At 46.7% G+C, this 13,382-nt stretch overlaps 1 protein-coding gene, 1 long non-coding RNA gene and 1 other non-coding gene across 3 annotated transcripts in view; 1 reads left to right on the forward strand and 2 right to left on the reverse strand.

Annotated features, from left to right (window-relative positions):
- The window catches only part of LOC135393956 (uncharacterized), a 167,037-nt gene that overhangs the window by 12,117 nt on the left and 141,538 nt on the right, over window positions 1–13,382 (reverse strand). The gene's annotated exons all lie outside the window — the stretch shown is intronic.
- LOC135393954 (para-nitrobenzyl esterase-like) overlaps window positions 1–13,382 on the forward strand; it is a 157,280-nt gene that overhangs the window by 3,236 nt on the left and 140,662 nt on the right. The gene's annotated exons all lie outside the window — the stretch shown is intronic.
- Window positions 694–766, reverse strand: Trnaa-ggc (transfer RNA alanine (anticodon GGC)). Its single transcript has one exon. It is a non-coding gene; the product is annotated as a tRNA-Ala (tRNA).

The following is a 13,382-nucleotide window of genomic DNA, read 5'->3' on the forward strand; positions in this document are numbered from 1 at the left end:
GAATGTTGACCAACAAAACGGAAGAACGCACGGCAACAACAAATGCGGACGTAATTGTTTTGTGAGTTGGCAGCCTGCGTTGACAGCAGCTGGTATTAAAAACGTTAAAACAGGTCATCGTGCAAACCAACATATAATATCTCAAAACATTAAACACATTTTCAACGTGTGAACTATATGTTCTTCTTTCTTTCAAAGTCATAACATATATTTTCCTTTCGGGAGTGACAGATAGACAGATGTAAAAAGAAAGACATGGAAGCGTAGGTCGCGCCGTATACCGTTTAATGTCACGAAAAAAGAAAAAAAAAAAAGGATGCGTAGCACGAACTTCGTAAATAATGCCATTCGAGACCGCAACGACGGTATACACGATAGTAATTTTTTTCGTGCTCGTGTGGCCCGGGTATGATATCCTCGAACCAGAAAGTCAGGTACAAATGGCGTGCCACTGTACAGATGCCTTCACAACCCAAATGTAGCGACGCATTCTCCAAATATTAAACACTTCCCCGCACGCCTTAAAAAATGGCTTCCGAGGGGCACAGTCGCGCGACCAAGGATTTCTACCACTGGGTGAAAGTATAACAACAATCATCATATACGCGAAGCCAGAGCCTGGGCACGACAAAGAACCACACACACGTAGAACAGCCACAACAAGTATGAAAGATGAAAGCCACTGAAAAGGTTAGTCAGCTGTAGGGATCGAACCCACATCTTCTGGATCGCCGGTCCAGGGCTCTACCAATTGAGCTAAGCTAACACGCCTCTCCAGTCTCCAGTGACTTTCGGGGTGCGTCATCTGAAGGGACGACAAACCAGCCACTCACTCTCACTCACCCTCCTTTCACTCTTACATTTTTGCTCACTCATACACACATTCATACGACGGAAATCGACGCAAATCTCTTGTACAACAAGTATGATGGGTTGATACGAAAGCGGCGTTAACGCGACACCTGAATATCGCGGATACTGCCGTGGAGAGCGCATGGAAGCCCCACATATTATTCTGCAAGTGCAGGACGCAATGCAAAATGCGCCCATTCATTCCAGAGCATTATACTATAAGGCTTCCTAATTCGAACGGGACAATTCTGACTAGCCACGCCATTCGGATGAGATATTTCGGTCATACGCGGTAGTAAGATGTATAACGGCTTCGCCTTGCGCCGGACGTAGGAAATATATCTACACATGTGATGTCCCTCCCTTCAGGACAATAAAGAAGGCTTATGGAATGAACGTGGCTAATGACGCGTACGCCAAAACGTAACGCAGCACTGGAGAATAGCGAGGGGAGAGTTTAGACGAAGCACTCGCTATATAATGGCTCAGATGGAATAGCTGCCATAGTTGGACGAAGGAAGGGCATTGTGTTTTTGTAAGCGATTCTGCTTGGATGATGCTACAAGATGAGGGCCATTGAACCTCTTAATGATGCGTAGAAAAAACGAAAAAGAGAAAAAAAAAACGTAGTTCCTGCAAGTGTCGCCAGGCGGTGGCCATTTAGGTATTATCTCGTTTCGTCACGAGACATTATGTCCGTCTTGTCTCGAACCGGATAAGCCGCGAAGATACCATGTTCTGGCCCACTTGCACGAACGTTGAGGAGATTCATCAGTGGTGTCCTCAGTAGCTTCGGTAGTGCCTTGGACACGCGCTACAGTCCTCAACGCCGCTGGTGCGTGAAGCACTGCCAAAGCTCATGAGGACGCCACTGATGAATTTGCTTAACGTTGGTGCAAGTGGGCCCTGAAACCACGATGTACCAGGCAGTTCGTGAACTTCCTGTCTCGTACTAAACTGGAACTGGTACAGGAGGTATTGTCGCCTCGAACATAGCGCGGCGACCCCACGGGGGAGTCGAAACCTTGCGTGCTTCAACGGGGTCTCAACTGGTCTCAAGGCATTGCACATGATTGGACATGATGATACTTGGAGGCAAATCAGAGAAAAAGACAGAGTTCCCTTAGAAGTCGGCCCAGGACGCACATTCCCCCAGGGCGTCAGTCGTGACGTCGCCCACCTCTGTGAGGCCGACAACAGCGAGCCCATTCACCACCACCACCACCACCACCAGATAAAAAGTGCATCGCGTACGCAAAAGGGAAACGTTAGATTTATAAAAGTATCGTCGTAATTGTATGCAGGCCGTTACAAAACTGCGCACATCTCGATATATAACACCCAGCCACTTCTCATTCAATCCTGTAGCGCAAGGGCCATCGCGTTACCCGTTTGATAAGATGTAATACGGCGCTGCCGCCTTTTTATCGAAGGAACAGCACCTATTCTGCGATTCCGTAAACCTTCACACAGACAACGTCGCGCTACAACGTATAGACATAAACGGTACTGCCTCATTAATCAGATCCTTACGTCCTACTTCATTTTGAACAATCTAAAACGGATTCGACAGCACTTGTAGTAGAACATAACAAAGGTGTAGTTCGCTGAGTTTCTAATTATAGTTACAAGCTGCGACGGTAGTCGACGAGAGCAATTAGAAGGACACGCCTCGAATGAGAGCTATATCTGTCCTTTCTTCCATTAAAGCGTAGATTTTCGAGTGCAACTTTAGAAGGTCATTCCATTTTGGGGCTATACGAATCCACGTTCTCAATATAGTTTGTTTTTAGAATCTGGAACTCACAGTCATTCACGTGAAGATTAGATCGTGACGAGGTCAGCTTCCCTTTAACTTCTATTTTGAATAGGAAGATGTGAGCCTGTAGAATGTAATCAACCGTACTTTTTATATTCAAGCTTTGGATACGCCATAGGTAAAGCGTTAAGAGTTCTTGGTTAGAAAGTAGTCATGAGGAGTAACTAGTTACTTTTACTGAAAAGGTAACTGCAACTATAGTTACCAATGTTCGGTAACTAGCTTCTGCGCAGTTACTTAGAGTGCTCACCCCAAATGTAAGTTTTCGTGGCTCGATGGGGTGGGAAGGTAGCAGGCGTTCGGAGGAATACAACACCATCGAGCAGGAACGATGTGCCGACGTGGTGCTCTCAGCCAAAGAAGGTGACGACAACGGCATCTTTCGCCTCCAGGAATCTTTCAATGAGGAGGAACTGGTGATGTGGAGACAGAGCAACCGCTGCCCCACCTTGTCTCTGAAATGATTTGCTGGGTTTAAGGAAGCTGAAAGAAGAAAGTCACTGAAAAGGTTAGCCAGCTGTAGGACTCGAACCCACACCTTCTGGATTGCCGGTGCAAGGCTCTACCAACTGAGCTAAGCTAACACACCTCTCCAACCACTTCCAAGGGTGCGTCATTTGTGGGGACCTTTCAAATGACGCAACTTGGAAGTCGCACCTGGGGCACCCTTGGAGGTCGTTGGGGAGGTGTGTTAGCTTAGCTTAATTGGTAGAGCCCTGGACCGGCAATCAAGGAGATGTCGGTTCGAGTCCTACAGCTGGCTAACCTTTTCAGCGACTTCCTTCTTTCATTGTTCTTAGACACTTGAGGCTTGTGTGTTGTCCTTTCTTCTGGGTTCCAGCCGCAGAACATCAATTTCCATCGTGCCTAAGGAATTGTGTTGTCGCACAGACGTACATCAAGGCTCCTCAGCGTTGGCAGGGACATCTGTGGGCTCAAGCGTGGGAAGATTAGCGATTATAAACTTGGAAAAACAACTGTTGAAATGCAACTCGTTCAGATGATACTTCACATCCTTAAGTATCATCTGTATTGCACCGCATTTCGGCGTTCTGTGATGTCCTTCCTTGGGACTTTTGTGGAACAAACCTCCTCTTAGACTCCTTGGTAGCCAGACCTCGCTACCATAAGCGTACCGTAAGTAGCTGGCCCAATGTAGAGTTGGGCCACATCTCAATATTCTGATTTTTTTTACCAACCAGCCCATAAAAACTGCAATCATCATCATCACCAACCGACCAAAGAATAAGAATTAAGAATGCCGTGCGTGTTTGGAAGTGAAGCACTGTTTGCCTGTGCACATACAGTTGATCGTCCTGGCTTGTACGCAAAGTAACTGTAAAGTAACTGCATAGTAACTGAGCTACTTAACCTTAACTGCAGGTAGTTACTTTCTGAAAGCAGCAACTGTAAGTTAGTTACTTTTACACGGCAACTGTCCCATGACTGAAACAGAGCACATTAATGTGGATTCGGGATGCGCCTAACGTTCGTTATACGTTCGTATTTGTAAGTTTGTTCAAGCGCTGCACATTCAGTCTCAGAAAGTGTTAGCTAGGTCTCCGTTTCCACCGTAGTGCGCTTGATTTAAGCAGTTTTGCATCGTATTGGGAGAGCTGCCTCATGAGACTGATCCCTTTATATGTAAAGTACCAATTAAGGACGTGAAGCATCTATGTGCTAAACTGCGAGTGCGTCACAGCAAGTCGTGATGGATGCCTTAGGCAGATTAACCAACCGTCCTCTCGATATTGGGAAAGTGCTGGGAGATTAAAGCAGCCGTCTCTCGTGCCTCAAGCCGCCTACCACGGTCTGATTTAATACCTCTGGACTCTCCTGCGCAGCGTCCATCTTTCTAGAAATCAAGTAGCTGCATCTCGCCAAGCTGTGCGTCTACTAGTCGCCCAGACTAATCGCGTTAGGGTAACGCAGGAGCTGTCATCCGTGGGGGAGGACATCCATGGCAGGGAATTTGATGCTGTCATGCGGGGATGTATGGCACCATATAACGTTCGTCTCGGATTGGCCCTTGCGTGCACTCCGCGTAGTATATCATTCACCTGTAGGACGTCTCCCTGGCCAGGGATGCCTTGACCATGTATCACAAGGGTTCCTTAGGAGCACACAGTACTGGAAGGGCAATCTACCGGCAAGGTGGCGCGCAGCAAACGGTACTTAAAAACAATCGGGAGAAACAATTAATATTTTTAATTTTTCTATGCGAATTTACTCAATTAATGTAGGGGCAATAACGCAGTAGGGCACAGGGAGCACAAAAGGTCGTGAACCACTGGACATATATACTTTTCTTTTTCTAGCCAAACGAAACTGGGGGTGACTTTTAGAACACGTTCAAAATATATTGTTCAAAAATATACGTTTTAAAATAAATTTTCGCAAACTACTCGCGTAAAAATGACCGACACCCACCGCTTATAAAACACAGTTGAGAAATATATCGCTCATAAATATACCATTAAAAATAAACGGTTTCAAAATATCTCCAAAAATGGGACCTGGATGATGAACACGTGTCAGTGTATGCCTACGCGACGGATAACGTGTGCGGATAACAGATAGCTCGTGCATGTTATGTGTACGCTGTACAGAGATCCGTGTTGTTTGATGCATCTGAGCAGCATCCGTGCAGCACAAAAATGTGACTACATCGTGATCGATATATCTGCGGCTAAACAAAATTCGATGCTATACTTTTCCGTCTTTTATTTTTCGTTGAACAGAGGAGCATAAGGCAAGCGAGCTTGTGGATGTGACTAGTTAAAAACATTTCCTTGAGTATGAGGGAGCTGAGACGAGAGAAGTCGTTTTCGGCAGTCATCACGCACAATTTCGCAGTAATCGGTAAGTGGGATTCTCTGTCGCTGGCGGCGGTGACCGCTGCTAATAGCTCACTGCCAGCGCCTGTGGTCCAGTGGCAACCTTCCAGTTACGGTGGTGGTGTTGTTACTGCTTGCCGTGGCCAATTACAAGTACAATGCGGGCACACATTCGTTCAAAGTGTCACAGCCAATGCCTAAACTGTAAACACAGAAAGCAGACAGCAGTGGGACTATTTTCTGCCGCTTTTCCCACCTCGCACTCACCTTGCCAACGGGATTACAGGGATTGGAAACTACTTGAGGCAGCGGATTTTGACTTTGGCTACTATTTGCCCCACGTGACCGAGGCGCCAATCCCCGATGAGAGATTTTGAAACAAACATTTTTAAATGTATATTTTTGACAATATATTTCTAAACGTTTATTTTTCAGCGGAGATTTTTGAGCGATTATTGTTTAACGGAGACATGTAATCGTATATTTTAGGCGATATTTTTTGACAGTATATTTTTCACGATTAATTTCTTTAGACGGTTATTTTTGACGAGTTCAAAGAGCATACACCGAACGCACCTTACTGTTACGATGTGTACGACAACTTGTGGCGCACCAGTATATACATACTAAATGGCTGATAACGCAGGTTTTATTACGCGCTTGTTTCCAGTACGAAAGATTCCCCTTAGGAAGCAGGAAACTTGCATGCACAGCCCTCGTTTGTTCCGCTTCCTCTCAAAGTATGTTTAAGTACTGCCATTTTCGTGGACTGGAAAAGCGATTTAGGGGCGCCGTTCGAGTTCATCCGCTTGATAGTCTTCATTCCAGCAAATGGGCTACAAGAGAGTTACAGACGCTTGCGCAGGGAGTTGTTTCGCTGTCTATCGTTTCTGGAGCGGCAACATTATGCCACAAGCTCGGACGAGCTCCTTTACTCGTAAGGATTCTTGTTGCGTGAATGAAATTGCTTTAGATCATCTACATTATAACGGGAATGTCTGAAAGTGGAGTAGAGCATGAAACACCACCGAAAAAGAAGTAAAGGAAGCAAGAAACCGCACGCTGAGACCCGGGTTCGAACCCCTGCACAGTCTGATCTGTCCCTGTGCTGTCTGGATGTTTTCGCTGGGATTTCCTCAGACGGCTTTAAGACAAATGTCGGCGCACACTCTAAAAACAGAACCTCTTCGACAACACGCTGTGCTTCTGATTCGAGGTGAGAGAGAGAGAGAGGGGGGGAGGGGAAAGGGGGGCGTACGCCCACATTTCCTCGAATCAGAAACGATAAAACCTTATCATTCGTGACAATAGTTTGCGGCGCACAGCGTGCTACACCCTAAAAACAGATCTTCACCGCATAGCACGATCTGCGCTAACCATGACCACGAACGATAGGGTTATCGCTTCTGCTTCGAAGAGAGAGCAGAGCGTACGCCTTTTTTGTGTCATTATCATATATCCAAATTGACCAAAAAAAAGGCGTACGCCCCCCCCCCCCCTCTGTCCTCGAATCAGAAGCGACAACCCTATCATTCGTGACAATGATTGGCACGGAGCGTGCTATGCGGTGAAGCTCTGTTTTTTAGAATGTAGGCGGCGAAGTTCTGTTTTTAGAATGCAGCTCCCTGTGAAGTCGGCCCAGGACTCCCGATCCCCCCGAGCAACATGCCGCCAGGCAGATCTCTCGGAAATGGCACACTCCCACCACCGAGCATGCATCAATTTGTAGGTAGTATCTGCTTCCACACTCTTAAAAATGAACTTCACCACATAACACGCTCCTAGCCAACCATCATTTCGAATGACAACGTTCTCGCCCCTGATTTGTTGAAAACGGGAGGAGGAGTCTATTTTGTGCATTATGCACGGCACAAAATAGGCTCCTCCTCCCGTTTTCATCAAATCAGGGGCGAGAACGTTGTCATTCGGGATGATGGTTGGCTAGGAGCGTGCTATGTGGTGAAGTTCACTTTTAAGAGTGCACGGGTAATGTATTGCCCGATTTACCGTGGTAGTTACAAATTACGATGCGAACGACAGCATATACAGTGTTAGCAAAATTCTGTCACCTTCGATGTCATTGCAGGTTTATCGTCTTCAGAATGAGTAAAGAAACAAATCCAATTAACAGAAGGGCTTAAGTGTAAGATGAGCGGAATTTCGCACCAATTTTTCGCGAAATGAAACAACGGAAAGCGAAGCTCGAAACTTCCTTCGTCACACATCCTTTCCTCATACATAAACCAAACGCTCATAATTACTTCCGCTACCTCTTCCAGCACCTTTGATCCTTCGCAAACCGTCTCCTTGATCCTACTTTTTACGCATGAACATACCGCGTAATTAAGTTTCTCTCCTTTTTTTTCACATTTTTACTCCCCTTTTACGTAATAAGAAATCCCATCGAACCCACCCGATCTGCACCCACAGACAACTCTTTAATGCGATATTATTCCCCATCGCGCATAATAAACTCTTTTTTTTTCTTCTTCTTCTTCTTCTTCTCTTCTTCTTCATCGCCATCGATTGTGCGATATACCTTTCACTGGGAGCACACTTCGTAACTGCTATTGTTACTTCTCATTGCTCTTTCCTTTCTCTCTCTCTCTCTCGCTTGTGAGCTGATCGATATTTCAATTTGGCGCATGTTTAGAAGCGAGACGGGAACAATCTCGGGTTGGCGTTTGATGAGAAAACGGCCAATGTCGACATCGTCCGTGTCAGAGATCCATCACGGAAGAAGGCATCGCCGTTGCGAAGCGCTATAACTTATATCTTTTTTCTCTTCAAGATATATGTCACTCTCGTTGTTCTGCTGGACAACAGAACAGCACGGGGTTATTTTATGAGGTTTAGTCTCTTCCCAATTGTGCGTTCGTGCTTTCGAGACGATTTCTACATTTATTTGTGGTATTTTCTTCAATGCGACGAGCTAAATTTCTTAGACGGCCTCCTCGACACCTATACGCGAAGGCGGGAGCTGTTGTGACAAGTAATGATTTCGAGTGGCAGGGGTACACTCAAAGAAAAACGAAGAAGTAATTTTAGTCCATTCGGGGAGTAGATGTATACCCACAGCCGTTAGTCGCCTTTAGGATTAAATGCACACGGGTTTAGGGAATATTTGTAGCGCTGCGGTGTACATTTTAGGACCAGAGAACTAAAATAAGGAGTAATTGCAGGAGATGTAATTGCTACCCACCTTAGTCCGCCGTAACGATGAGCTGTTCGAAGGACTAAGTAGCATTCTCAAACTCAGAGGTCTCGCAGCAACCTTGCCTATATATGCGCAAGCGCAAACGGGACAGTTGTTAAATAAAGCAGGCTCAGAAGGAAGTCACAAGGACAAAGCGTGATTTCATACGAGCAGGTTTCACCTAGCGAAGGCTATATCAACTACATTTGAAACCGCGGATCATATAGACCGTCTCGATTCACGGCACGGACGACGTTTCCTGGGATTACTGGAGTGCATTCAGCACCTTATCACACGCACCTGGGTGTTAATCTCAAGCACCCGCATACAATATGCACTCTTAAGATACAGCCCAGTATACAGCGCGTTACGCACTGGCACTTTCAGCTTATCGCGTCTCCAACCACGTAAACTTTTATCTCTCAAATCCAAACGGGCCATTCACCAGGGACGCCCCGAAACAGGCCGCGTCAAGTAATGTTGGGTCCAGTCTGCGTGTGTATATGTGTGGCTTATGCTCGGTCCACTATAATGGGGCCCAAGCGCTGCCCAGACCCGATAAGGGAATAAAAAGGGGGTCCAGAGATAGAGAGAGGGGAGGAATGGGAAGGGTATTCCAGTTCATCGCTTTAGTTCGTGTCCGGTCGGGAAAAGGGCAAGGGATGAAAGGCAGGAGATGAGGAGGAAGGGCAGCGCTTCCCCTTGTTTAGGCGCAATGTTCTTCTACATCTGATTGGCAGTCGTTGTTTTCTTCAGAGGGCACTGGCTTGTATGTCGGTAGGGGATGAGGATATATTGATTTAATTAAGGAACATCCCAAGATGTATATGTCTGATGTAAGCGCGACTACGAAAGCTCGATTGGTTGGTAGCTGATTGAATGCGTTGCCTGCTATTCCGAGGGAGGTCCTTGCAGTTGTTGCTAATATAGTAAGACGTTTGATGTTTACGATGAAGGTTCTATTTGGGCAGTTAGGTTCTTATGAGATGTCCAAAGTACAGAGAGATCAATACAACATACAGTGTGGAGACGGACGTGAAAGTCGGCACACACGGCATTTCCACCTTCATTGCTGGTGTCTCTTAAGTGTCACAGTGTCCGCGCCCTGTATGCGGTCCGACATACTACATTGTTTGGTCGAGTTCGTCACTTTATTAAGTCACTTTTAGCTTTGGTTCCAGTTGGAATTTTGCTATACTGAAAAGCTGAGATGGCCAAACATCTCGTAGCTTCATTAGCTTTCTTCCTTTTCTTATCGTCACTATACGTGTTTCTTGTTGTGGTTCCTTTTCTTGCTGGAGGCACGTCCAAAGCATCACTGGAAAACGCCTTATCGCACAATAAAAAAACAACTTGATCCATTACTAGCGATATTGTACACTGGTACACTAAGGTACACTGTGTCTAACAGACAACCGTTCTAATCTACACTCTTAAAAATGAACTTCACAGCATAGCACGCTCCTAGCCAACCATTACCTCGAATGATATCGTTGTCTGCCTTGATTTGTTGAAAACGGGAGGCGTACGCCTTTTCTGTGACAATTATGAACAGCATAAGTGTCGCAGAAAAGGCGTACGCCTCCCGTTTTCAACGAATCAGGGCAGATAAAGATATCATTCGAGATTATGGTTGGCTAGGAGCGTGCTATGCGGTGAAGTTCATTTTTAAGAGTGTACACGCTCTAGCTGAACACAATTGATATTGTGACTTTTATGCCTTGTGCAATGGCATGACCTTCTTCGCCTTCATTTACCTGGAACGTTCTTCGTTAATTACCACTTCATTTATTTGTTGAGACTGTACACGTCTGCATTTATAAATACACGTAGAGCCTTCTTTCTGAACCACGTAAGGTGTCGACACAAACGCATTCATTTTCCGTAGATGTCAGTCACTAAATGTGCAGGACCTTTAAGTAGCGCCCACTAATCCGATCGCCAGACAGTCCCGTTTTGCCTAACGTCAGTCAGCCGTCCCGCTCTCTTAATCCAATAATTTGGATTAGGCGTAACCCGCAGCTCGCCACTGTTGCAGGGAAAGCGGCCGACAACGTATCCAGAGCAAGTTTTGGTGCATACTTTTCTTGGAGCAAATTCAACTTCATTGCTGCGAAAGGCTGCTTAAGAATACCTTAAGAAGGATGTCGCCTCCAAGTTCTCATCGTTACATACCTCAAGTCAGGTCGGATTCAACGGCGCTATCAGAGTTGCCCGTACCGCCAGGAGTATGAAAGCACGTAAACTAACTTCTAACTAACTCTTCCGTTTGCTAACTTCTGCTCTTTCGTGCTACGTGCACGGGAAGCGACGTCCGAAAGGCTTCATAAAACGCATCGGTCACGACCACCTTTCGCTATTCCAAAACAACGCGGTGGTACGCGGCATCTCTGTCACGTGGTTACGGTGCTCGGTTGTGTCCGGTTTGAAACCAGCCTAAACCGCTGCTTCACCTCCTTAACTTATGCGTACGTTTCTCTCAGATATAGAGAGCAAATTCTCTGAGCCCTCTCTATACTGGCTCACCTCTCTTACCTTACCTTACTACTTTAGCGCTCACCATACCATAGATCGGTTTCCTTTGAATTTCTGTTTATTAGTGAAGGGGCTTGAGAGCTCTGTTCCATTGCATGAGCATCGGTACACGCAACGCCATCGTCGCAGGCCTGCTTTTGAGGTACTATATGGTATATGGTCCCCAACACCACCGAATATCCTCTGGATGTACGAATAATGCCCTGACGAGTTCGTACGTCCGATGGATATCCTCAGAATATCCGTCAGACGTATGGATCCGTTAGGACGTTATTCGCACATCCAGAGGATATTCGGTGTTGTCGGGGCGTACTATATGTTGAAATGTCAACCACGAGACAGTGCGAGACGAAACATGGTAATTTAATGGATCAGTATATTCATTAATGTGCCTTCGTCCTGCTACCGTCTCAAAACGCATAAAAGACAAATTAGGCTTAAGTCAGCATTCTAGCACATCCTCATAATCTCGCAGTGGCACTATATACCGCGCCGTGTCTTAAAGGCACTAGGCCACCAACTCGAGGCAAGCAGCCACTTGGAGGCTTCAAACTCCGTTAACGTGTAATCGATGGGCCGCTCGCCGATGCACGTAATAATAAACACCTTGCCGGGGCTAACGTCTTCCTCCAATCGATGGACTTTGGGATGCCCGCGTGCACGTCTCCGCTTCGGAAAATGCGCCAGTGAGGGAACGTTGACTGAGTGAGCGACTATCGCTGCAGCAGAGATACTCGGAGCACTCGCTGGGGACACGGGTCGCTGAAGCAACCGCTTATTTTCCATCCTTGCAGGCATTCATTTCATCGCGAGCAGTGGCTAGTAATCGAGGCCCTCGCTGAGAGGGACGAGTCGCAGCTGGAGATCGTAAAAGAGAGCATCAAACAGTGAGGGATATGTTGTGATGAGGTTGTGTGCGGAAGGCGTCGATGGCGGCGGCATGGAAACTTTCCTCTCATATACGCATTTCAGAGTCGTTAGGATTGACCCGAAGGGAAAAAGGAGGACGCCACGGTGCACTTTTATGAGGATCCAGTCACGAACGACGTTAGGCTGTCAAATAATAATGTTTCGCCACGTGGGTGTGTGTCAAGCGTATAGCATTTTGTGGAAGGAGAGCAACCGCGCTGTGACGAACTTCCTATATACTGTGGCTGATCCGATAAAGGCAGTTCACTCGGATGTAATTTGCGCGATGGTTTCGTTATTTGGGATCATTCGTGTACTCCCAGTCCGCAGCAAGAGCGAATAGTATACAGTTTCAGATTTTGCTGCTCTTGACAAGCCTCGTAGAAATAGCACCTGATGGTCAATTCGGGTGATCATTTCGTGGCAACCTTTTTTTTTTTTTTCAGATCCAGCCTGTTCTCGACAGGTTTGTCAGATCTCGCATGTTCGCGTGGCATTTTTCGAGCGCCAGGAATTCGCCAGCTAGCACTCTTTCCACCCGGTCTCGAAGCGACCGGGCAGCGTATTGCCCAACTATACCCGGTGTCGTTACATTCGCATCGCGAGGGTGCCGACGGCCCTCATTGGCCCGAACATCGAAGTTCACATGGCTTAGCAGACGACGGAACTCGAAGACGAGCGACCGCGATGCCTCTAGTGTGATCCAAGCGACTAATTAAAACCGCTAGGTTCCTGGCAACGGTCACGTGATCCAGCGCGGGCGCCGACCTAACAATTTCCGAGCGCTAGGCCGTGTTGCCACGAAAGGACCACCCGAATTCGCCATAAGACGGCATTCGTATACCAATGCCACCTAGACAAACAAAGTCTGATCGCTTAAACGATGTGACGTTATCATGAAGAGCCCGCCAACCAAGACCGCGCTGTAGGCGGTCGTAGATATGCAGACGAGTCGCCAGCAGCCGCATGGAAAGCCATTCATAGCCACAGAGAGCCTGTCTTTGAGACCGTCTGCTGCAACTGGCTGAAGCAGATGACATCCTGACTTTTTATGTCCACGTGACGAAGGAGTGAGAGGAGAGACTAAGCAGGTCGTCTGTATCTATAGCTCGGCTGAGAAAATTAGACTAAAGCAGATGAGCAAGGAAGGTTTTGTCATACATACATCGCAACAATGTAGATACGAAATGGCGAAGAGATCTTTCAACCAAGTTATTAGCTTGGGACGAGGAGA

The sequence above is a fragment of the Ornithodoros turicata genome, chromosome 5 (assembly GCF_037126465.1).
Source record: "Ornithodoros turicata isolate Travis chromosome 5, ASM3712646v1, whole genome shotgun sequence".
NCBI classification, from domain to species: domain Eukaryota; kingdom Metazoa; phylum Arthropoda; class Arachnida; order Ixodida; family Argasidae; genus Ornithodoros; species Ornithodoros turicata.